At 47.4% G+C, this 24,275-nt stretch overlaps 1 protein-coding gene across 1 annotated transcript in view; it reads left to right on the top strand.

The window, feature by feature from the left end:
- The window catches only part of ARHGAP39 (Rho GTPase activating protein 39), a 249,453-nt gene that overhangs the window by 117,512 nt on the left and 107,666 nt on the right, over positions 1–24,275 (top strand). The gene's annotated exons all lie outside the window — the stretch shown is intronic.

The following is a 24,275-nucleotide window of genomic DNA, read 5'->3' as shown; positions in this document are numbered from 1 at the left end:
CATGGAAACCCACTGGGTGACTTTGGGCCAGTCACAGACTCTCAGCCCAGCCCAGCTGGAGCGTGTTCAGAGGAGGGCAACCAGGATGATCAGGGGTCTGGAAACAAAGCCCTATGAAGAGAGACTGAAAGAACTGGGCATGTTTAGCCTGGAGAAGAGCAGATTGAGGGGAGACATGATAGCACTCTTCAAATACTTCAAAGGTTGTCACACAGAGGAGGGCCAGGATCTCTTCTCGATCCTCCCAGAGTGCAGGACACGGAATAACGGGCTCAAGTTAAAGGGAGCCAGATTCCATCTGGACATCAGGAAAACTTCCTGACTGTTAGAGCAGTACGGCAATGGAACCAGTTACCTAGGGAGGTTGTGGGCTCTCCCACACTAGAGGCAGCTGGACACCCACCTGTCAGGGATGCTTTAGGGTGGATTCCTGCATTGAGCAGGGGGTTGGACTCGATGGCCTTGTAGGTCCCTACAAGTTTTTCCCTACCCTGTGCCTGCTTACCCTACCCTGTACCTGTTTGCATTCTCTTCCCCTCCTTATTGTTTTACTATGATTTTATTAGATTGTAAGCCTATGCGGCAGGGTCTTGCTATTTACTGTTTTACTCTGTACAGCACCATGTACATTGATGGTGCTATATAAATAAATAATAATAATAATAATAATAATAACTCTGCTATTCTATGATTCTATCTATACCTCACAGGGTTGTTGTGTGGCTAAAATGGAGAAGAGGAGGATTATGTACGTTGCCTTGGGTTCCTTGGGGGGGAAAGGCGGGATATAAATGCAATAATAAAATAAATAAATAAATAGTAGCCGTTGTTAACCTTATCCTCCATGAATGTGTTTAATCTCCTTTTAAAGCCATATAAGCTGGTGGCCATGACGGCATCTTGTGGTAGCAAATTTCATGCTTTAGCTCTCTGCTGCATGAAGAAGGACTGCCTTTGATCTTTCTTGAATCTCCCTCTGTTTGGCTTTATTAGGGCTCTGTTATTAGATGATGATGATGATGATGATGATGATGATAATAATAATAATTTATTTCTCACCCGCCTCTCCGATTGGATCGAGGCAAGGAACAACATCAAGCATAAAACACTGATTAAAAACATCCTAAAAGCATCCTAGAAACATACTCAAAATATCCTAAAATTCTACTGGATAGGCCTGCCAGTATTAGACCTCCAGGGTTATGAGAGGAAAACGTCTCCCTTTTCCACTCCGGCCACTTGTCCCTCTTCCCGCCTGTCTTTCTGGGAATCCAGATCCTGTCAAGGTTCCCACCTGCCCCTCTGGTGTCTGCGGTCTGATACGTAAGCAGCATTTGTTGGCCAGCTTCTGCCGCTGAGGATATTTGGGGCCTTGTCTTTGAGGCAACGCACAGAGTTCACAGGCACGTGAACAGGAGGTTTTAATCTGCTGCGCGGATGGCCCTTGCATTTTTCTTTCTCCTCCTGTTTTGCAGGCTGCGGCAGCTTCTCGAAATACACTGGGAGGAGGCGATTGTTTCCCCCCCACAATGACTCGTTCTCATCCCTTTCTGGTGGATGCCCATAGAATCATAGAATCATAGAATGGCAGAGTTGGAAGGGGCCTAAAATGCCACCGAGTCCAACCCCCTGCTCAAGGCAGGAATCCACCCTAAAGCATCCCTGACAGATGGTTGTCCAGCTGCCTCTTGAAGGCCTCGAGTGTGGGAGAGGCCACAATCTCCCTAGGTAGCTGATTCCATTGTCGTACTGCTCTAACAGTCAGGAAGTTTTTCCTGATGTCCAGCTGGAATCTGGCTTCCTTTAACTTGAGCCCGTTATTCCATGTCCTGCACTCTGGGAGGATCGAGAACCGATCCTGGCCCTCCTCTGTGGGACAACCTTTCAAGTCTTTGAAGAGTGCTCTCATGTCTCCCCTCAATCATCTCCTCTCCAGGCTAAACATGCCCAGTTCTTTCAGTCTCTCTTCATAGGGCTTTGTTTCCAGACCCCTGATCATCCTGGATGCCCTCCTCTGAACATGCTGGGCCGCACATCATTCTGCTGGCAGGGCAGGTGCTTCAGAGAGCCCTGCTTGCTTCAGGTACCCACCTTGCCCGCAGGTGGCACGTGAGCCAAGAACCCTGCAGAGCATGTGAGGGCCTCTTGCAGGCTGTAGCAAGAGGGAAAACCGGGAGCGGATTTCTGGAGCTGTCATTCCCTTCCTGAAAAACGGCTGGTGAAAACTCCGGTTCGCCCGCCCTGGTTCTCGGGGCGAACAAAAACTGAATGGAAAGCAGGGCTTCTTATTGCTAATTTGAGCCGGAGCGGAGCGTCGTAGCTGCACAATCCACTCGAGGCTGCGAACAGTGATCATTAATATAATTAATAACAGCAATTAGAAAATCCGTGTCAGCAGTAATTAAATATCAGCTATGGGGGGGGAGGCAACAGGTGGTTTCCCGCAGGGGGTCTTCCCCTATGTCCGATGCTGTTGCAACAGTTCTGTTAATTACGCATGCGGAAGAGCATGACGCACCCCGGGCAGTTGCAACGTTGAACTCACAGGACAGGTAAAAAGGCCAACCAGGTACAAGCACAAGGTTGGCAGGGAATCATTCTCATTGTGCCCAGTTGTTGCTGGAAAGAGTAACAAGAGAAGGCCGCCGGTTTGGGGGATGCAACCAGGCCTGGACGGAGATGGAGCACCTCTGGGTGGTCGGGCTGTTTTTTCAGTCAAGGTCAAATTGTTTTTGCAGAGTATTGAAGGCCCAGAGATCACACCTCTTATGAAGCCCGGCCCGGATAAGCCAAGGGGCAGAGGAGCTGCAAATTGAAAATTGATTTTTGATGGCCACGATAGTGGCTGCAACAGGGATGAGAGGCAGCAGAGGCATCTATTCTTGATGCTATCCGCACTTCCCTCAGTCATTCCTGGAGGTGAGTTTACGTTGCAGGTCTGCCTTTTAATTAGACGATTATTTTTTGTCTGTTTAGAAGCGCGCGCATACACACACACACATATATACAGATATACATATACATATACAGTACATATACATAGAATCATAGAATAGCAGAGTTGGAAGGGGCCTACTAGGCCATCGAGTCCAACCCCCTGCTCAATGCAGGAATCCACCCTAAAGCATCCCTGACAGATGGTTGTCCAGCTGCCTCTTGAAGGCCTCTAGTGTGGGAGAGCCCACAACCTCCCTAGGTCACTGGTTCCATTGTCGTACTGCTCTAACAGTCAGGAAGTTTTTCCTGATGTCCAGCTGGAATCTGGCTTCCTGTAACTTGAGCCCATTATTCCGTGTCCTGCACTCTGGGAGGATCGAGAAGAGATCCTGGCCCTCCTCTGTGTGACAACCTTTTAAGTATTTGAATAGTGCTATCTCTTCATATACTTGACATACATATATATATATACACACACACACACACACACACACACACACACTATTTTTACCCCACTCTTCAGCCAAAAAAGGTTCCCAGATTGGCTTGCAGAAATTAATATTGGGAGTCCCCACGCTCTGCCTTACAATCTAAAAAACACGGCACAAAAGGAAAAGGGATTGGGAGGGAAGAGGCAAAACAAAGCAAAACTCGGGCACCACTTCTTCGTTTCAAAGTCCTTGTAGTTGTTCGTTCTGGCAGGGAAGGGCGAAGGCAAGCCCCCTTCAGCTATTCCTTCTCTGGCTGATGTATGGGGCCAGGTTAGTCTCCCCCTTACCATGATGTTCTTCTTGGACAGCAGTGGAGGGCACTCCTGCCCACCCACCCACCCCACACCCTTGGTTCTCTGGCCGATGGATGAGCCCAGAATCTGCAGTCCCGGGGAGCTGCCGGTTGGAGCTGTGTGTGGCAGGGAGGGGTGATGTAAAGGTATTTGTCTGTTTCGGCTCTGACCTTAGTTTAGCGTCCAGCTGTACCTGTCCAATGCTGAAGAACGTAAGTGTTGTACTTAGATAAGTGTTGTACTTAGTATCCTAAAAGATGGGGGATACTTGGCTCAGCAATACTACAAACAAGAAGGATCTTTGAATTGTTGTAGATCGCAAGCTGAATATGAACCAACAGTGCGATATGGCTGCAAGAAAGGCAAATGCTATTTTGGGCTGCATTAATAGAAGTATAGCTTCCAAATCACGTGAGGTACTGGTTCCCCTCTATTCGGCCCTGGTTAGGCCTCATCTAGAGTATTGCGTCCAGTTCTGGGCTCCACAATTCAAGAAGGACGCAGACAAGCTGGAGTGTGTTCAGTGGAGGGCAACCAGGATGATCAGGGGTCTGGAAACAAAGCCCTATGAAGAGAGACTGAAAGAACTGGGCATGTTTAGCCTGGAGAAGAGAAGATTGAGGGGAGACATGAGAGCACTCTTCAAATACTTAAAAGGTTGTCCCACAGAGGAGGGCCAGGATCTCTTCTCGATCCTCCCAGAGTGCAGGACACGGAATAACGGGCTCAAGTTAAAGGAAGCCAGATTCCAGCTGGAAATCAGGAAAAACTTCCTGACTGCTAGAGCAGTACAACAATGGAATCAGTTATCTAGGGAGGTTGTGGGCTCTCCCACACTAGAGGCCTTCAAGAGGCAGGTGGACAACCATCTGTCAGGGATGCTTTAGGGTGTATTCCTGCATTGAGCAGGGGGTTGGACTCGATGGCCTTGTAGGCCCCTTCCAACTCTGCTATTCTACGATTCTATGGACAGCAGTGGGGGGCACCCCCGCCCCCGGTTCTCTGGCCGAGGGATGAGCCCAGAATCTGCAGTCCCGGGGAGCTGCCGGTTGCAGCTGTGTGTGGCAGGGAGGGGTGACATGAAGGTATTTTTCTGTTTTGGCTCTGACCTTAGTTTAGTGTCCAGCTGTACCTGTCTAATGCTGAAGAATGTAAGTGTTGTACTTAGATATTTCATTTGCGCCTAAGAGCTTTGGCACTGAATGCCAGACGCCCTCCTCTTTTGTGTGTGTGATATCTCCTAGCTTGCAATTTCTGGAAAGTTAAAGGTCTTGGTGTTAAGAGTTGTGTGTAGCAGGCTGAAAATAAAACGACAGCTCCTCTTTCTCCCGTTGCATCCGAATGCTTTTTGGCATTTTGGCGCCGATTGCCGGGCTCTTCAGTTCTGGGACCGGGCTGAGCGCTCTGCTCAGCAACTTGAACAGAAGCCTCTCTTCTAATCGCTGCTTAGCCAAGTTCAGAACTAAGGTCAGCGTCTCTCAGCGTCCTGGTGGGAAGCAAATTAAACCCATGGGAAATTACAAGCGCCGTGCGGCCAAGAAAAAAGGCCCATCTCTTTGCCCGTATTTCTGCCTGACGCTGTTTTTAGGTGTCTCTAAAGTAGCCTCGGAATCGGGCTGATTATCTTCTGGGGGGACTGTGCAGTTCACTTTGCAATTATAATGTAATTTATCCTCCCCCACAAGAGCAAAGGTGTGGAGAGATACGACTGAGACACAGTGACATGTCCAAGGCTACCTGGTGAGTTTTGCAGCAGGGTGGGGAGAAAGGGGGCGGGGGAGGCTGGACCATGGTATTTCACAGCAGAACTTAGCTCTCTGTTTGCTGCCCAAGACCGTGGAAAGCCTCTTTGTCCTCTTGCTCTGTCTTTCCTTCTGGGCTGTTTACCTGTTTTTAACTTCCACCTCCTTGACATGGCACAACAGTTCTCTTAGAATCATAGAATCATAGACTAGCAGAGTTGGAAGGGGCCTACAAGGCCATCGAGTCTGGAGTTGGAGGAATTTAGGGTGGATCCCTGCATTGAGCAGGGGGTTGGACTTGATGGCCTTGTAGGACCCTTCCAACTCTGCTATTCTATGATTCTATGAATGCCAGCAGCGGGGAGTTCCAGAGTTTGGGAAGAAACCCCGCATCCTCCTCCCAGCGCTCAAGAGGGCGATGCTCTTAGAGGGCGTCTGCTTGTTCTGTTCTCTCTCTTCGCCTTGCCTGGCTGTGGTGCCCGTGCAGAGTTTCCGTGCTGCATACTGTGCTGTTCTCTGAGTAGCAAGTCCCGTGACAGGGAAGGGCTCTGGTGAGCTCTTCCACCTTCCTGCTCTTTGCCATTGCTCAGTCAGGCTGTCTGGCCACTATTATCTCATGGCTGATTATTATTTAATGACAGCGACCTTATAATTACCGTCATTGTGACTGGATGCATGGGCGCTCGTGCAAAGAGAGGCATGCAGCACCTAGGCACATCGGTTGCGTTGTTCCCTCGCTGACATGCTCAAGAATTTCATAGAATCATAGAATAGCAGAGTTGGAAGGAGCCTACAAGGCCATCTAGTCCAACCCCTGCTCAATGCAGGAATCCACTCTAAAGCATCCCTGACAGATGGTTGTCCAGCTGCCTCTTGAAGGCCTCTAGTGAGGGTGAGCCCACAACCTCCCTAGGTAACTGATTCCATTGTCGTACTGCTCTAACAGTCAGGAAGTTTTTCCTGATGTCCAGCTGGAATCCGGCTTCCTTTAACTTGAGCCCGTTATTCCATGTCCTGCACTCTGGGAGGATTGAGAAGAGATCCTGGCCCTCCTCTGTGTGACAACCGTTTAAGTCTTTGAAGAGTGCTATCATGTCTCCCCTCAATCTTCTCTTCTCCAGGCTCAACAGGCCCAGTTCTTTCAGTCTCTCTTCATAGGGCTTTGTTTCCAGACCCCTGATCATCCTGGTTGCCTTTGTTTCAGACCTTTTAGAAAATGGTGGCTTTTGCCATCACAGGGTGGGGTTGTGGGGTAGGGTGGGGTTGCATGGGAGGAAGAGTTGATCCTCAAGCAGAACAACTGGACCTCTTGGAGAAGGAACTGTGAACCGCCCAGAGAGCTTCGGCTATTGGGTGGTATAAAAATGTAATAAATAAATAAATAAATAATGTCCTCAACCCCAACTTACGCTCACATTTCCTAATGCATTTTCCCTTCTATCCCCTGCCATAAAACACACAACTTCCACCCCAAACCCAGGATTTCTCCTGCAGTGGTCATGGTAGTCTGTCGTGATGGGGGGTTCTCTTAGCCCCACAGAGGGAAGGGGGCCACCCCCAGGGGGGAACCATTAAGATGGTAAATCCTTCGCAGCAGCTGCCGCCCCCTCCTGCTTTTAGGCATTGCCTTGTTTGCAAAATAAGTGGTGTGGGTGGAGGGGGCATTACACTTGCCTAGAAATGACAACGAAACGGTTTCCGTGTGGAGCGTGTCTGGATGGGGATGTGGTGCTGGCAGGTAAGCTGTATTTGCTTGGTGGAACCGGGACAGATGCTCTTTTGTACGTTCAGAGGCAGCCTGTCACTTCCCCACAAGTTCAAATAGTTGAGCTTGCACGGTTTGGGCTGAGCCCTGGCTAAGATGTGCCTGTTTATGGCTCACTTCCTGGAGTCCACTGGAAGGTTTGCTTAGCGAGCTATTCTTGCAGTGGACCTGCTTTCTGCGTGTGACACGTCTTTCTCTAGATTGTGTGGGTGGAGCTGTGGGGTGGTGGGTGGTGGTGGATGGTCTTCCTATGGATCAGGGGTCTGGATTTGGTCATCTGTCAGTCCTTTCCAACCATGTTCTTCTATATCTCTGATGTTCAGCATCAGGACCTGTAAACCCAAATACTTGGCTCAGCAAGCCTACAAACGAGAAGCATCTTGGAATTGTTGTAGATCGCAAGCTGAATAGGAGCCAACAGTGCGATATGGCTGCAAGAAAGGCAAATGCTATTTTGGGCTGCATTAACAGAAATATAGCTTCGAAATCACGTGAGGTCCTGGTTCCTCTCTATTCGGCCCTGGTTAGGCCTCATCTAGAGTATTGTGTCCAATTCTGGGCACCACACTTCAAGAAGGACGCAGACAAGCTGGAGCGTGTTCAGAGGAGGGCAACCAGGATGATCAGGGGTCTGGAAACAAAGTCCTATGAAGAGAGACTGAAAGAACTGGGCATGTTTAACCTGGAGAAGAGAAGATGGAGGGGAGACATGATAGCACTCTTCCAATACTTAAAAGGTTGTCACACAGAGAAGGGCTGGGATCTCTTCTTGATCCTCCCAGAGTGCAGGACATGGAATAACAGGCTCAAGTTACAGGAAGTCAGATTCTGGCTGGATGTCAGGAAAAACTTCCTAACTTTTAGAGCAATACAACAATGGAACCAGTTACCTAGGGAGGTTGTGGGCTCTCCCACACTCGAGGCCTTCAAGAGGCAGCTGGACAACCCTCTGTCAGGGATGCTTTAGGGTGGATTCCTGCATTGAGCAGGGGGTTGGACTCGATGGCCTTGTAGGCTCCTTCCAACTCTGCTATTCTATGATTCTATGATTCTGCAAGGGAGCGTGGAGGATTTCTCAGGCAGCCTCGCTTGCGTTTCCAGCTCTCATCATCCAACTCCATCCGCCTCCCCGCGCACCCCTGGCCTTTCATTTCCTGACATGCCACTTGTCACCCATCAGTGTGACACAACTATTTCCCTGCCTCCTGCAGGTGCCAACGAAGAGGCTCTTGCAATCCCAGCTCATTCTGGGAGTTAATTGCTTCCGCCGTTTCTTACAAAAGGCCCATTTTGTCACTTCTTTTGACATGATGCAGGTACTTGACTTTTTTCCAGGGCGGTTTTACTTGCTGATCAGGGTTCCCCCCTCCCTTCCTTTCTATTCCAGCTGATTGCTTGCAGGTTTTGTAGCGTTTCTTGTTGTGTTTTTCTCCTATTAGCAACTTGGCCCAAATATCTGTGTTGGCGTTGAGACCTCCAGAGGTCTTGCCTTTTCTGGAATACTGGGGGTGGGTGGGGGGAGGTTTCAGTGTGTCCTCATCCGTGCATGTCTAATCATACAGACATACCCAAGTGACATGCCTTAAGGGTCTTTAGCGGAATGCCACAGTGCACCATGACAGTAACTGGGGTATCCGAATGGGGAATGAATACAGAGACAAATAATTAATTCCCTAGAATAATTAAACTCGCAGTTTGGGAAAAAAGTATGTACGTGGGCGGCATTCGGATGGGACCAGCAGCAATTCTGTAGAGGGGAACGGAGGTAGAGGGAAAATCCAGATGATATTAATTAAATTATTATTATTATTATTATCATCATCATCATCATCATCATACCTCCCCATAGCCAAAGCTGTCTGGACAGTTTACAAAAGTTAAAAACAGTGAAATTTTTATATATATATATATATATATATATATATATATATATATATATATATATAATTTGAAACCATAAAAAGCATAAAATACAATCAACAACAGACAATATCTGTTTAAAACAACTATTCTGGGGTCAGTTAAAAAAATTCAGCATATGCTATGAAATGCCTGGGAGAAGAGAAAAGTCTTGATCTGGCGCTGAAAAGATAACAATGTTGGCACCAGGCGAGCCTCTTCGGGGAGATCATTCCATAACTGGGGGGCCACCACTGAAAAGGCCCTCTCCCTTGTTGCCATCCTCCGAGCTTCCCTTGGGTTAGGCACCCGGAGGAGGACCTTAGATGTTGAGCGCAGTGAGTGGGCAGGTTCATGTCGGGAGAGGCGTTCCGTCGGGGATTGTGGTCCCAAGCCGTGTAAGGCTTTATAGGTAGATGGTCTGGGAGTGGAAAGGGTAGAGAGGCACAGCTGCTTTCTAATAAGGAGATAGGAGGACACCAAGGGATGATAGAAACACTCAAAGGGGGTGGGGGTAATTGTTGTGGGGAGATGGAGACCTGAATGCAGGTAAATTGGCTTTTAGATACATGAGTTTCTGAGAATTTATGAAAAGAGAGAAGATTGAAATACAATCTTTACAATCTTCTTTAAGGGTCTATTGAGAGTAGGCTGTACTTCTGTTCCATGACATATGGTAATGGTGCAGAACTTCTGGCCTGCTGTTCTCCTCCGTCTGGCCTGTTAGAGCTTCCTTGGGTTCCTCCAGGAGTCAGGGCATGCCCCCCCTCCCAAGCCCCACCTGCAGAAGGCTCCTGCCCCGGAGGATTCCCCACAGTTACCTCTGGGTTGTACCCAGCATCTGTTTTCATCTTTCTCTTTGTGTGGTTCACGGACTGCGACCTCTTTTGGAGTCCCTGATATTAGTTTGGGTGACTCAGAATGCTGTTTGAGCAGCTCCAAAGGGAGTATCCCAGAGGTGCCCACAATTAATTAATCCGTTAATTGGTTTCATAGCCCACTTAGAATGGCTTACAGTCGTTTCTCCAGACGTGCGTGTCTGTGCCCCAAAGGTCTCTTCCACGCCCTGCTGGTCCATAGGGTTGTTCCTAACTGTGGGCATTCCTGGCAAAGGCACATGTCCCAGCATCTTCAGCATTTCAAAGGCCAATTCACACATTACGCTTTTTAAGTGTACTCCTAAAATGTTGAAGTGTACACTAGAAAGAAAAGAAAAAGGAAAGTCTGGATGTAATATGTGTTTGCAAACATGTTTGAGAGCCATAATTAGCTATAGCTCATAGAGTGTTTGCTTGTGGTAAAATTACGTTTGCCTCCGAATCACATGCAAAGTGACCCTTATGGGTGGTCTGTTTCCACATCTTCGGTGGTGTATTTGCTTGACGCAGGTTAGGGCTGTAGCTCAATATGCTTTGCATACAGAAATTGTGCCCCGGTTCCACCCCAAACATGCCCGGTTAAAAGGATATTTGGTAGCACAGACTGAAAGAACTTGCCATGTTTCACCTGGAGAAGAGAAGATTGAGGGGAGACCTGATAGCGCTCTTCAACTACTTGAAAGGTTCTCACACAGAGGAGGGCTAGGATCTCTTCTCGATCCTCCCAGAGTGCAGGACACGGAATAACGGGCTCAAGTTAAAGGAAGCCAGATTCCAGCTGGACATCAGGAAAAACTTCCTGACTGTTAGAGCAGTACGACAATGGAATCAGTTGCCTGGTGAGGTTGTGGGCTCTCCCACACTAGAGGCAGCTGGACAGCCATCTGTCAGGGATGCTTTAGGGTGGATTCCTGCATTGAGCAAGGGGTTGGATTCGATGGCCTTATAGGACCCTTCCAACTCTACTATGCTATGATTCTAGCAAGTCCAGCAAAGTCCTTTATAGCCGGAATAGAAAGCACTGAACGATCACATGGTCTGATTCAGCAAAAAAAACCCAACACAACCTACCAAACTTATTTATTTATTTATTTATTTATTTAAACATTTCTTGGCTGCCTTTCAGGTCAGAGGCCCTCCCACGGCGGCTTACGGCGCTGAAATACATAAAATATGAAAAGCCAACGACCTTACGGTTGCTCTCTCTTGGGCTAGAGAGAGCCCCTTCCTTCTCCGTTCCGTGTGCCGCAGCGCCCCAATTTGTTCCAGCAAAGAGCAAAAAAGGGTAAATTGGCCGGGTTGTGAGGAACCTTGCTGAGCTTTTCTTCTGCCACCCCCGGGCGAAGGCCTACGCTGTGCTATTTGGAGGGGCTGGGGGGGGGGGAGAATGCCCCTTGCCCTCTGTTTTGATCTTCCGGTCTCTAAAGCCCAGCAGCTGGAGGAGATCAGAGCGGGGGCTGTGATGAACAGAAGGATAATGGCGGGGGGGGGCACGCGTCCCTTTAGCTCTGCTGTCCTACTACGGTGGCGGAAGTAATTTCACATCAAAGGAAGAAACGCGGCACAATTTGTATGCGTAGATGATTGCGCTGCCGCTGCCTGCTTTCTTCCAGCTTATTCCCAGAGCCTGCGTTTTGGAGGCTAAAAAAGGGTGCCGCCATGCAAGAAACCCTTTCCTCCTCCAATGCTTGGAGCCTTTTCTGGGGCTGCTGTTGACAGGCTTTGCTGTGCCTCTGCTTCTCCCAAGGTCCCCCACCGGGCAAGCGTGCTCTGTGCCGCTTGCTCAGACGTGCCGGGCTCTTTTCCTTCTCCCGGGCGAGCTGCCAGGCGAAGCCGATTGACAAGTCTCTTTCCAGCAAAGATGTTGGATAGCAGCGGGGGGGGGGGGGGGGAATGCGGCTGAGCACGTTCAGCAAGACACACGTGGCTTCTCCTGGAATCCGTAGCCAGCTGAGGAGCTGCAGAGCATGTAGGGACGTTCCTGCTCTCGCCCTGAGGGCTGATTTAGACAGGGAAAAGAAGATGAATTCTTCGCCATGTACATTGTAAACCTGGGAAAAGAAATGTAGAAAAACCCAAAACAACGTTTAAAATACACAACAAAATTATACGTCATTAACGTAGATGGAGGACCAAATTACTCTCCAACGGCCTGTTGGAACAAACAAGTTTTAGCCTGCTTCCGAAACCCATCAAGGAGGGAGCCAGCTTAGCTTCCCTGGGAAGTGAGTTCCAGAGCACTGGAGCTGACACGGAGAAGGCCCTCTCCCACGTTCCCACCAAGCGCACCTGTGAAGATGGAGGGACTGAAAGAAGGCCTTCTCCAGAAGATCTCAAAGCATGGGCAGGCTCATAAGGGAGAATACGGTCTTTCACATAACCTGGACCCGAGTCATATAGGGCTTTATAGGTCATAACCAGCACTTTGAATTGTGCCTGGAAACAGACTGGAAGCCAGTGGAGCTGTTTTAATGGGGGAGTTTCAAATAACGGTCTTTCAAATAACCTGGACCCGAGCCGTGGTGTACGTCAGCATGCTGCTTTCATGTGTGTTCCATCCCACCCCCGTCCCACTTGGGCATACTTTGCTTCTGATTAGAACATAAGAACTGCCCTGATGCTGGATCAGACCAAGGGCCCATCTAGTCCAGCACTCTGTTCACACAGTGGCCAACCAGACATCGGCCAGGGATGAACAAGCAGGACACGGTGCCACAGCACCCTCCCACCCATATTCCCCAGTAAGCATATAGGCTTACTTCCTTGGATACTGGAGGTAGCACATAGCCATCAGGGTTAGTAGCCATTGATAGCCTTCGCCTCCAGGAATTTATCCATCCCCCTTTTAAAGCCATCCAAATTGGTGGGCATCTTGTGGTAGCGAGTTCCATAACATGGGCTCACCTCGCGTTGTACTGCAGTCTGCAACTAGAAGTCTCTTGGAGTGGAGTTAAGATAGGGGGTGGGATTTATTTGTTTATTTGATGTATACCCTCTGCCTTTCCACCTAAAGAATGGCGCTTAAGGAGGGTTCATAGGAGTTCTTCCAAGTATCAGTTTAGGGGGCACTGAGTGGGCACAGGAGCGGAAGGGACCTGCTGGATCAACCCCATAAAACCGCAGATCGGTTAGAGCCTGGAGGAGCAGTATTAGGCAGCTCCCATAATACCTGTCCATTGGCCATGCTAGCTGGGGCTGATGGGAGTTGTAGTCCAAAGCACCTGGGGAGCTCAGGTTGCCTGCCCCTGGTGTAGAAGCCCAGCGCTTTCTGCCTCGTCCCAGAAGGGCCACAGCAAGGACCCCACAGCGTGAGCCTCTGCGACCCGCTTCTCAGCACAGAGGGGAGACCTCTTTCCCTCCTGCCAGGCTTCTGTGGAGCTTCCCTTCCATCAGAGGTGGTTCATTCCCAATTGGTGCAATTCATCCCCAGGAAGTGTAGCTGATTCACAAGGAGGTTTGAGCATATAACACCGATTCCGGCCCGCTTGCATTGGCTGCCTATACATTTCCGAGCCCAATTCAAGGTGCTGGTCTTAACCTATAAAGCCTTACACGGCTTGGGACCGCAATACCTGATGGAACGCCTCTCCCGACATGAACCTACCCGTACACTGCGCTCAACGTCTAAGGTCCTCCTCCGAGTGTCTACTCCGAGGGAAGCTCGGAGGATGGCAACAAGGGAGAGGGCCTTTTCAGTGGTGGCCCCCGAATTATGGAACGATCTCCCTGACGAGGCTCACCTGGCACCAACACTGTTATCTTTCAGGCGCCAGGTCAAGACTTTTCTCTTCTCCCAGGCATTTAACAGCATTTAACAACGCTAAGATTGTTTTTTAATGGACCCCAGAATTTTTGTTTTTAAGTGGATACTATTGTTTTTATGTTTTTGATGGTTTTAAATTTTGTATACTTTTTTTTTAATGTTTACTGTTTTTAACTTTTGTAAACCGCCCAGAGAGCTTCGGCTATGGGGCGGTATATAAATGTAATAAATAAATAAATAAATAAATAAATAAATAAATAAATAAATAAACAAACTTGAAAGAGCTGAGCTCGTTTTGTTTCAGGTGCCAATAGCAGGCCCACCTCTGGGCCCTTTGCTGAGGTTCTCCAAACTCCACCTTGAAGCTCTTGAGTCCATATCAGATTCCGAGCTTCGTGTTTTCCTGTTCTCGTGGAAATCGATGCATCCTCCAGAGAGCATTTCCCCAGCCGTAGGCACCAATGGTGCACCTTTTTTGAAACGCATGTGTTTTCCTCCTATTGGTTACAGTGTGTTTGTTTGCATTTTTAATGCCCGTTTTTCAAATGTGTGCATGTTGTCGAACGCCTTTTTTGGTCTGGGCAGGAGAAAGCTCCAAGCGATGAAGCACAGTGAGGGAGAGCTGGGGGTGGGATGGGGCGGGCGGGCATACGTGCTCTTTTGGTTGTAGGAATTAAACACCCGCGTCTGTTTCCCACGTGAATGGGACAGGTACGCGAATACACAAATGCAGCATTCATAGAATCATAGAATAGCAGAGTTGGAAGGGGCCTACAAGGCCATCGAGTCCAACCCCCTGCTCAATGCAGGAATCCACCCTAAAGCATCCCTGACAGATGGTTGTCCAGCTGCCTCTTGAATGCCTCTAGTGTGGGAGAGCCCACAACCTCCCTAGGTAACTGTTTCCATTGTCGTACTGCTCTAACAGTCAGGAAGTTTTTCCTGATGTCTAGCCGGAATCTGGCTTCCTTTAACTTGAGCTCTTTATTCTGTGTCCTGCACTCTGGGAGGATCGAGAAGAGATCAAATGTAGCATTCCCTGATGTTCCCTTTAAAAGGTGGCTACTAGGAGGAGGGCTTTCTCCGCTGTGGCACCCCGGTTGTGGAATGAGCTCCCCAGAGAGGTCCGCCTGGCGCGTACACTGTACTCCTTTCGTCGCCAGCTGAAGACCTTTTTATTCTCTCAGTATTTTAACACTTAATTTTAATTTAAATTTAAATGTTACTGTTCTAACTCGGTATTTTAATCTTATATCAATTTTTGCTGCGTGGTTTTATCCTGGTTGTGCTTTTTATACTGTATTTTGTATTTGTGCTTTTAACCTGCTGGTTGTTTTATTATGGTTTTAATTTTTGTGAACCGCCCAGAGAGCTTTGGCTATTGAGTGGTATAAAAATGTAATTAAATAAATAAATAAAAGCAAACTCAAGTGATGAGTGCCAACAAGGTTTTAGCCAAAATAAGTGTGTGCTTGTGTGTGGGGGTGACGTAAGAATCATAGAATCATAGAATAGCAGAGTTGGAAGGGGCCTACAAGGCCATCGAGTCCAACCCCCTGCTCAATGCAGGAATCCACCCTGAAGCATCCCTGACAGAGGGTTGTCCAGCTGCCTCTTGAAGGCCTCTATTGTGGGAGAGTCCACAACCTCCCTAGGTAACTGGTTCCATTGTCGTACTGCTCTAACAGTCTGGAAGTTTTTCCTGATGTCCAGCTGGAATCTGGCTTCCTTTAACTTGAGCCCGTTATTCCGTGTCCTGCACTCTGGGAGGAATCATAGAATCACAGAATCATAGAATAGCAGAGTTGGAAGGGGCCTACAAGGTCATCCCCCTGCTCAATGCAGGAATCCACCCTAAAGCATCCCTGACTGATGGTTGTCCATCTGTCAAGTAAGGTTTACAGAAGGTTAAAAATCTTTTTAAAAAGACCGAAGGAGTAACCCCCTTCTCCCCAAAAAAGCCCCACCCCAATGAAGACTGAGCATGCTCAGTAGCTATAGAATGTTTAGTGTCAGTTGCAAAACAAAAACAGAAAACGAGTGGAGGAGGGCAGTGGTGTGTCCCTATTGGAAATGGCAGCTAGCTAGAATCCTAAAGAGGAACACGCTGCGACATTTTGTTGCAGTTCCTCTTGTCCCATTTAATCTGGTTCTGACTGACTGGCTGGAGCATGTACCAGTGCAGCTTAAGAAGCTGGAAACTGAGCAGTGTCTTGTCAAAGCCGCTGAGCTTCAGGAGAACTAGAAAAGGATATGGGGGAGAGGTAGCAAGCGATCCACCTTCTCCCCCTGCCTCTCGCCATCTAAAACGTCAAGCATAGCAAACAGCAGGCCTTCAAGAGGCGCATCGCGCGGGAAGAGCGCCGATTTTCCCTACAAGACGTGCCGGCGGCTTCTCGCCGGCGGGATGAAAAGACCCCCTCGGCCTGAGTGATCACTTTGTGTTCTTACAGGTTCCTGTCACAGCAAGGTTTTGTGCTTCTCAGCTCTTCTTGCTTCCTTCCCTCCCTCGCTGTCCAAACCTCTTTAGCTTGTTTGCTTCAGAAACACACGGCCTGTCAAAGCTCAGCATTAAAGGTGACAGGCACACTTTCCGGGGCACAGCAGCATCGCTGGGGAAGTGGCGCCTTTCCCCATGCAGCGGAAGAAACGTGCAGCCTGACAGCCTCCCATTGACACGTGCTGGAAAAGGGGCACATCCGTTTTTAATAGAGAATTAAATAATGCTTCTGCAGAACTTCTGGCTTATCACGTCGACTGCACACATTCCACACAAACCTAGCAGTTTTAAATACCCGGGGTCATCCACCATAGCTGAACGGTGGGCGATTCAAGAGAGATAAAAGGAAGCCCTCCTTCACACAGCACATAGTGAAGCCACGACATTTGCTGCTTCCTCGGGATGTAGTGATGGTCACCAATTATGGCTTTATTATTGTTCTACTGAAGTTTTATTTATGATTGTAAGCTGCCTTCAGTACCATTTTTTTTTCATGGTAGAAAGGCAGGATACAAATCAAATAAATATATTTGGAAGGCTTTCAAAAGGGCCTTAGGCAGGTTCATGGAAGGTAAAGCTATTGGCTATTGGTCATGATAGCTATAGATTATCTCCAGTATTGGAAATGATATGCTTCTGTGAACCAATTGCTAAGGAACATGAGCTCACAAGCTGAATATGAGCCAACAGTGTGGTGTGGCTGCAAAAAAAGCAAATGCTATTTTGGGCTGCATTAATAGAAGTATAGCTTCCAAATTGCACGAGGTACTGGTTCCCCTCTATTCAGCACTGGTTAGGCCTTATCTTGAATATTGCGTCCGGTTCTGGGGCCCATACTTGAAGAAGGATGCGGACAAGCTTATTGGGTGTGATGGCATGGGATTCTGCAACCTTGATGAAGCTAAGCGGATCTAGGCCTGGTCAGTTTCTGGAAGGGCGACTACCAGGGAATCCCATGTACATTGATTCCTGCATTGAGCAGGGGGTTGGACTCAATGGCCTTGTAGGCCCCTTCCAACTCTGTGATTCTATGAAGCTGGGGCGTGTTCAGAGGAGGGCAACCAGGATGACCAGGGGTCTGGAAACAAAGCCCTATGAAGAGAGACTGAAACAACTGGGCATGTTAAGCCTGGAGAAGAGAAGAGTGAGGGGAGACATGATAGCACTCTTCAAAGACTTCAAAGGTTGTCCCACAGAGGAGGGCCAGGATCTCTTCTCGATCATCCCAGAGTGCAGGACATAGACTAATGGGCTCAAGTTACAGGAAGCCAGATTCCAGTTGGACATCAGGAAAAACTTCCTGACTGTTAGAGCAGTACAACAATGAAACCAATGACGTAGGGAGGTTGTGGGCTCTCCCACACTAGAGGCCTTCAAGAGGCAACTGGACAACCATCTGTCAGGGATGCTTTAGGGTGGATTCCTGCATTGAGCAGGGGGTTGGACTTGATGGCCTTATAGCTCCCTTCCAACTCTACTATTCTATGATTCTATGTTCTGCTTGTGCGTATCCCACAAGGATCTAGTTGTCTGGTAACTGAATGCAGGGGGGGGGATCTACACTACTGCTTTAAAGTGCTTTAAAGCTCTTTATAACAGTTTTGACAACTGTTGGGGCCCAGGACACACTGCATATACAGGTTTAAAGCGCTTTAAAAGCAGTAGTGTAGATCCCCCCCTGGACTACCAAGGTCTTTGGTCTATTCCAGCATGGCTCTTTTGATATTCTTATCAGTTTCAATGGAAGAGATTTTAGGACGTTTGCTGATTTTATTAAAATGAATTAAACTGAAAAGTGCTTAACTGTGGTTGGATTGTGCTTCCGGCGTCTCATGCCAGGACTTGAGAATATAATCTTTTTTCATCTTGGAAAGTATCTATCCAGCCTGAGATCTCCTCTGAGGTTTATTTCCATGGAAGCAAATTTGCAATGGTTTGAATGAAAGAATATGTGTCAACTAGATTCTGTCATCTGCAGATATAGTAGTAGTAGTTATGTGCCTTCAAGTCAACTTATGGCAACCCTATGAATCTGTGATCTCCAGTTGCATCTCTTGTTAACCACCCTATTCAGATCTTGTAACTTCATGTCCATATCTACCTCTATGGAGTCAATCCATGTCTTGTTTGGTCTTCTTCTTTCCCTTCTGCTTATTGCTTTTCCTAGCATTATTGTCTTTTCTAATGAGTCATTTCTTCTGATTATGTGTCCAAAGTAGGATAGTGTCCATTTCAGCATTTTCGCTTCTAGTGAGGATTCTGCCTTAATTTGTTCTGGAAGCCACTTTTTTTGTCTCTTTCATGGTGCACGGTATCCGCAAAACTCTCCTCCAACACCACATTTCAAATGAGTTGATCATCCAAAACTTCCTGACTGTTAGAGCAGTACGACAATGGAACCAGTGACCTAGGGAGGTTGTGGGCTCTCCCACACTAGAGGCCTTCAAGAGGCAGCTGGACAACCATCTGTCAGGGATGCTTTAGGGTGGATTCCTGCATTGAGCAGGGGGTTGGACTCGATGGCCTTATGGGCCCCTTCCAACTCTACTATTCTATGATTCTATGAAAACCTTCCTGACGGTTAGAGCAGGACGACAATGGAACCAGTTACCTAGGGAGGTTGTGGATTCTCCCACCCTAGAGGCCTTCAAGAGGCAGCTGGACAACCATCTGTCAGGGATGCTTCAAGGTGGATTCTTGCATTGAGCAGGGGGTTGGACTCGATGGCCTTGTAGGCCCCTTCCAACTCTGCTATTCTATGATTCTATCCGCTTTTTTCATTGACCAACTTTCGCATCCATACATGGAGCTCAGAAATATTATGTTCTGAATAATCCTGACTTTGGTTTCCAATGTTATATATATAGTTTGCTTGTGCTTTCCTGTAGGCAGAAGCTGCAGAAATCTAGCGTCTTGTTCAAGGGATAAAATTTGCATGGATTGCACCCGTTGACCACAAAAATAATTTCAAATCCTCTCCTGCAGAGGCAAATGCTATGTGCCTCTGCCCCATGGGTCGTGGGTATATGCCTGAAAACACGCAGGTAGTTTATTAAGAATTGTTTTAGAAGTCTGCTTCATTCCAGAGGACATGGATGAGTAGTGATCTATTTTGAAACCCATAAAAAAACTAATAAAATGTCTGAATGAACACGAAGTATGAAACCCCAGTAATGGCTATAATCCACTTGGATGTATAGTGCACACAGCTGGCTTCTTTTTTTTTAATCATTAATAAAAAAAATGTTTTATATAGTGCTGCCGATTTGCATAGTACTTTACGGAGTAACGTCCTTGCCCTGAGGAGTTTGCAATCTAAATTTTGATTGTAAGGGGAAGATAACCAGGGCAGTGAAGGTGAGGCATTTGGAAAATGAAGATGTGCTAAACCATGAAGCCAAAGGCATCACTATGGAAGTGGGTTTTCAGGAGGGATTTGAAGGATGAGACATGGAGCTAGGTGGGAGTTGCAACCCGAGTTTTAAATCTTGTAATTTAAGTCTGAACTGTATTCATTGTTTTTATTTGCTTGGTAGACCTTCTGGTCATATTGAGCATATCTGTGTTAAGGGTTCCTTTGGATACTGGACAGTTTATTGTCTGTTTTATGTTCGATGACGTATACCTGTATGAACACTGTTATAAATTGCAATGGTCATTGGCTTGGTACAAATACAATTGGATTGGATTTTGCATTAGCTCTTGAGGCTGTACAATCAAGCAGAACTCGCCGTGGTTGAACAATTCATAGAATCATAGAACAGCAGAGTTGGAAGGGGCCTACAAGGCCATCGAGTCCAACCCCCTGCTCCATGCAGGAATCCACCCTAAAGCATCCCTGACAGATGGTTGTCCAGCTGCCTCTTGAAGGCCTCTAGTGTGGGAGAGCCCACAACCTCCCTATGTCATTGGTTCCATTGTTGTACTGCTCTAACAGTCAGGAAGTTTTTCCTGATGTCCAACTGGAATCTGGCTTCCTGTCACTTGAGCCCATTAGTCTATGTCCTGCACTCTGGGATGATCGAGAAGAGATCCTGGCCCTCCTCTGTGTGACAACCTTTTAAGTCTTTGAAGAGTGCTATCATGTCTCCCCTCAATCTTCTCTTCTTCTCCAAGCTAAACATGCCCAGTTCTTTCTCCCCCCCCCCATCCACATGGCTTTTGTTGGGTGGTGGTGGTGGTGGTACTGAGTTCCCTGTGTCCAAATTGTTCTGCTCTCTTTTTTTGGGTGGATGGGTGTGAGAAAATCCCAGGGTGGAATTGGAGGATCAGAAAAGCTTTCGTTTTGGCTCTGAAGAATCCATCCCATGCGTTGGCCCTTTGGTAGCTCCTGGACTTTGGTAGCTCCTGGATGATGCTCCCTGATGCTTAATTCGACCTCCAACTTTCCCCCAATCCCTGTTGTTGGAGGCTCCCTGGAGATGGAAGGCCTTAAAAAAAAAGAAGAAGAATCTTAAATGCAGCCTCTGATGGCTGATGTTTGAACTGGGGGCCTTTGCCTGCAGCTCAACCCTTCTGAACGTTCTTCAGTCGTGTGAGCAAATCTTGAGTAGATGGTGTGGAAGGAGGACAGAGATGACAGCTGGTGCCTGTGAGGGTTGCCAGGCAGCCTGTTCAGAATTAGAGAGATGTATGTGTGTATGTGTATTTGTGCTTCAGAAAAAGATTGGTCGTAGGACTTCGGAGGCAAGTGGTACGTTACTGTTGCTGTTCCCCAAACTGGGAGATGAACCCTCTTCCTTTCAAAGCTCTGAGAAAGACACAAGCCCCACAGATGCAACTTTCCCCCCATCCCACCCAGCTGGACCCATTTCATCCAGCACTCTCTTGGCAACAGTGGCCAGCTTGATGCCTTTGGAGCTCTTACTGGACAGGATGGAGATAGCCACTCCCTACCTATATCGTCCCCAGCATCTGGAACGTGAAGACACTGCTTCTGAACACGGCAGACCTATTTCACTATTATGGTTAATAACTGGTGATAATAAGCCTGTACTTTGTGGCACTGATAGGAATGCTTTATGCCTATAGGACACTGCTCTGTTTCAGAGCACTTAATTATTATTTATTGTATTTGTATACCGCCCTGTAGCTGAAGCTCTCTGGGCGGTTCACATAGTAATTCATATTCCTAGGCAATCAGCACCATTGGCGCTTTCTGCACCTAAAGATTATCCCAGGCAAACGGAGGGGTCGTCCCTGCCTGCTCCTGGGATCCCCTGTGTGTCATTTGGATGCACAGGGATGATCCCGGGACGATCCCGGGGGGAAAAGGCAGGTGTAGAAATGGCCATTGTGTTTTATTACCCCATTTTATTCAGAGGTTCCATCCGAACTTTCCCTCTTAGCTTTTCAATCATTCGTTTTGATGGATTGATTCCCCAAGAAGAGCCACTGAAACATCTGACCAGGGTTACACATCAGGTATGAAAGACAGTTCCGTGTAGGTCGCACAGCTGCCAGCTGAAGCGGTACTCAAGAAATTGCTACCCATAGCTGGGCCCAGACTTTTTTGGTGCATTTGAGAAGGGTTCTCTCAAAACCAGGAAAGTGCCTTTTCCCCTTTTCTCAAAAAGTGGTAAGTTTACCACAGGAGCAATGGATGATTGATCTATATATTCACAGAGTTCACTTGCGACTTCGCTGTATTGATCTGACGCCGATCCTGCTGGAACTATACCAAAATAATTTAATTGAAGTGCCACAAAATCTCTGTTGGGGGAGAAAAAAAAAAGCATTCTGCCATTGTTTCTAATGGGCAAAGTCCCCCATTCCTGGATTACTCTGTGCAGGATCCCTTCTGGCTGCCCCGACCGTCTCCTTAACCTCCGTAACATTCCTTGTTCCCCTTTCTTTTACACTGTTAATGTACTCCCTCAGTTTGCTCCATCAGCTGTGCTTTTGCCAGCTCTCCTATCCTCATGTCCTCTAGAGCAAATATTCTCCCCCCACCTTCCTCCCCCATCCTTCTCTCATAGAATCATAGAATAGCAGAGTTGCAAGGGGCCTACAAGGCCATCGAGTCCAACCCCCTGCTCAATGCAGGAATCCACCTTAAAGCATCCCTGACAGATGGTTGTCTCATTTTGTTGTAGCCCATTGATGGCCCAGAACCAGTTGCCTGTAGTTGCCTTTCCCTTGTGGGTAGTCCCTTCTGCTTTCCCTGGTGGCCTGCTTTCCCCCCATCACAGGTGAGAGGACCACTGAAGCATCCCGGTGACAAGGCAAATTAGGGCCCGCTCTGTACAACGCAACAGTTTTACACAATAAACTGCGTTCCTGCTGCCGCTTTGATGGAGTGAATTTGTCTTCGGCATGCCCTGACCCCAAGCAAGGTCATAGCTTGCTGTGTTTTGGGTCAACAGACTTCCCAAATTATTGTTCCAGGGTACATCAGGTTGTAACCTCTCCAGGAGGTCAGGTAAACAGGGCCTGTCTTTTGGCTCTGGTGACAGCGGCAGCAAGTAAGTGGCCAGCGAACTTGGGGCGAACATGGAGAAGGGAATACATTATCCAGGCAGAAAAATCCCACCCCCCTCCGCTTAGTGAATCACCACCATTTGCTGGCCATGGAAGTAACATGTGCAGATACAGAGGACTAATATTTACATGTGCTCCAGAGAGAGCGAGAAAAGGGCTTAAGCGATTTCAGCACAGAGCTCTGCGAGGTGTAATTCGAAGGCTCAGAAGCCTCGTTAAAATTAAGCTTCTGTCAAAGCTAATTTTTATTGCCACTTCGTTATGGTCCCCCACCCTCACCCCCTTTCTTTATAATGAACATTCCACCCAATTAGGACAACTTGTTTCTTTCTCTTTGTTCTGGAAGCATCTCCTAATCTCACTCATTAACGCAAACACCTCCGCTGGTGTATCTTCCGCTTTCGTTTTTTTTTAAAAATTCCAAAGCTAATGTGTTCTCAAGCTCTGTACTTTGTGCATTAATGTGTTCTGAGACTCTAGCCGTGACGCCACATGTTTTGTGCTAACAAAGCGGTATTGACTAGAGTCACACATACAGCTAGATTCACCAGGTCCTACCGCTTGAAGCCCAGTTCACACATCGCCACAACAGGGTTGAATTAACCCTGCCCAGTTTGCTTCCATGCATTGGACGTAACATGTAAGTGATGAAGTTCCATAAACAGGATCTTACTTGGGGAAGACGGGGAACATGCCTGATGAAGTCTACATACATTGGACTCTGGACGTATGCATCCCATCCAGCAAGAGGTGTGCTAACCATGGGGCAGAGGTGGGGTGCCTTGACTGTCAGGTAGCTAAGTTTCTCTCTGGCTAGAGAGAAGACAGCTGGAAGATTGAAGTGCGGAGACACAACCAGAGACAGCACAGATAACCAGAGACCACAGCAGACTAGAATTCTTCAATAATATTTACTCAGGTTTTAAAACTTAGGTTGATCAAAGATATATACAGCATACACGGCACGTAACAATACTCACAGCAACAGCATATACACAGGAGAGAAGTAAGAATACATTTTAACACTGGACTTATATATACATCAGACTATCTGTACAATCAATTTAGCCACTGATTGGCAATTAAATCACTCCACAAAATGGCCTTCCAAAGTCCAAGTGATTGGCCTTGACATTTAACAATCTTATGCAATCCTCTGCAACATCTTCTTCTGTGGGTGAGTCTAAAACTGTGGACAATGGAAATCCAATCCCGGACATTGACATGGTCCTGCAGCTGCATCATACACAGGTTGTACACGGTTGTGCTTGGGTGTTGACATTTTCCATGTCCCCCACATATTTTTATTATTTATTTATTATTTTATTTATTTATTACATTTTTATACCGCCCAATAGCCGAAGCTCTCTGGGCGGTTCACAAAAATTAAAATCATCATAAAACAACCAACAAGTTAAAAATACAAATACAAAATACAATATAAAAAGCACAACCAGGATAAAACCACGCAGCAAAATTGATATAAGGTTAAAATACAGAGTTAAAACAGTATAATTTAAATTTAAG

This window comes from Elgaria multicarinata, chromosome 7 (genome assembly GCF_023053635.1).
Source record: "Elgaria multicarinata webbii isolate HBS135686 ecotype San Diego chromosome 7, rElgMul1.1.pri, whole genome shotgun sequence".
Taxonomy (NCBI): Eukaryota; Metazoa; Chordata; class Lepidosauria; order Squamata; family Anguidae; genus Elgaria; species Elgaria multicarinata.
Note: the sequence above shows the minus strand (reverse complement) of the source record. Positions and strands in the feature narration are given on the sequence as shown.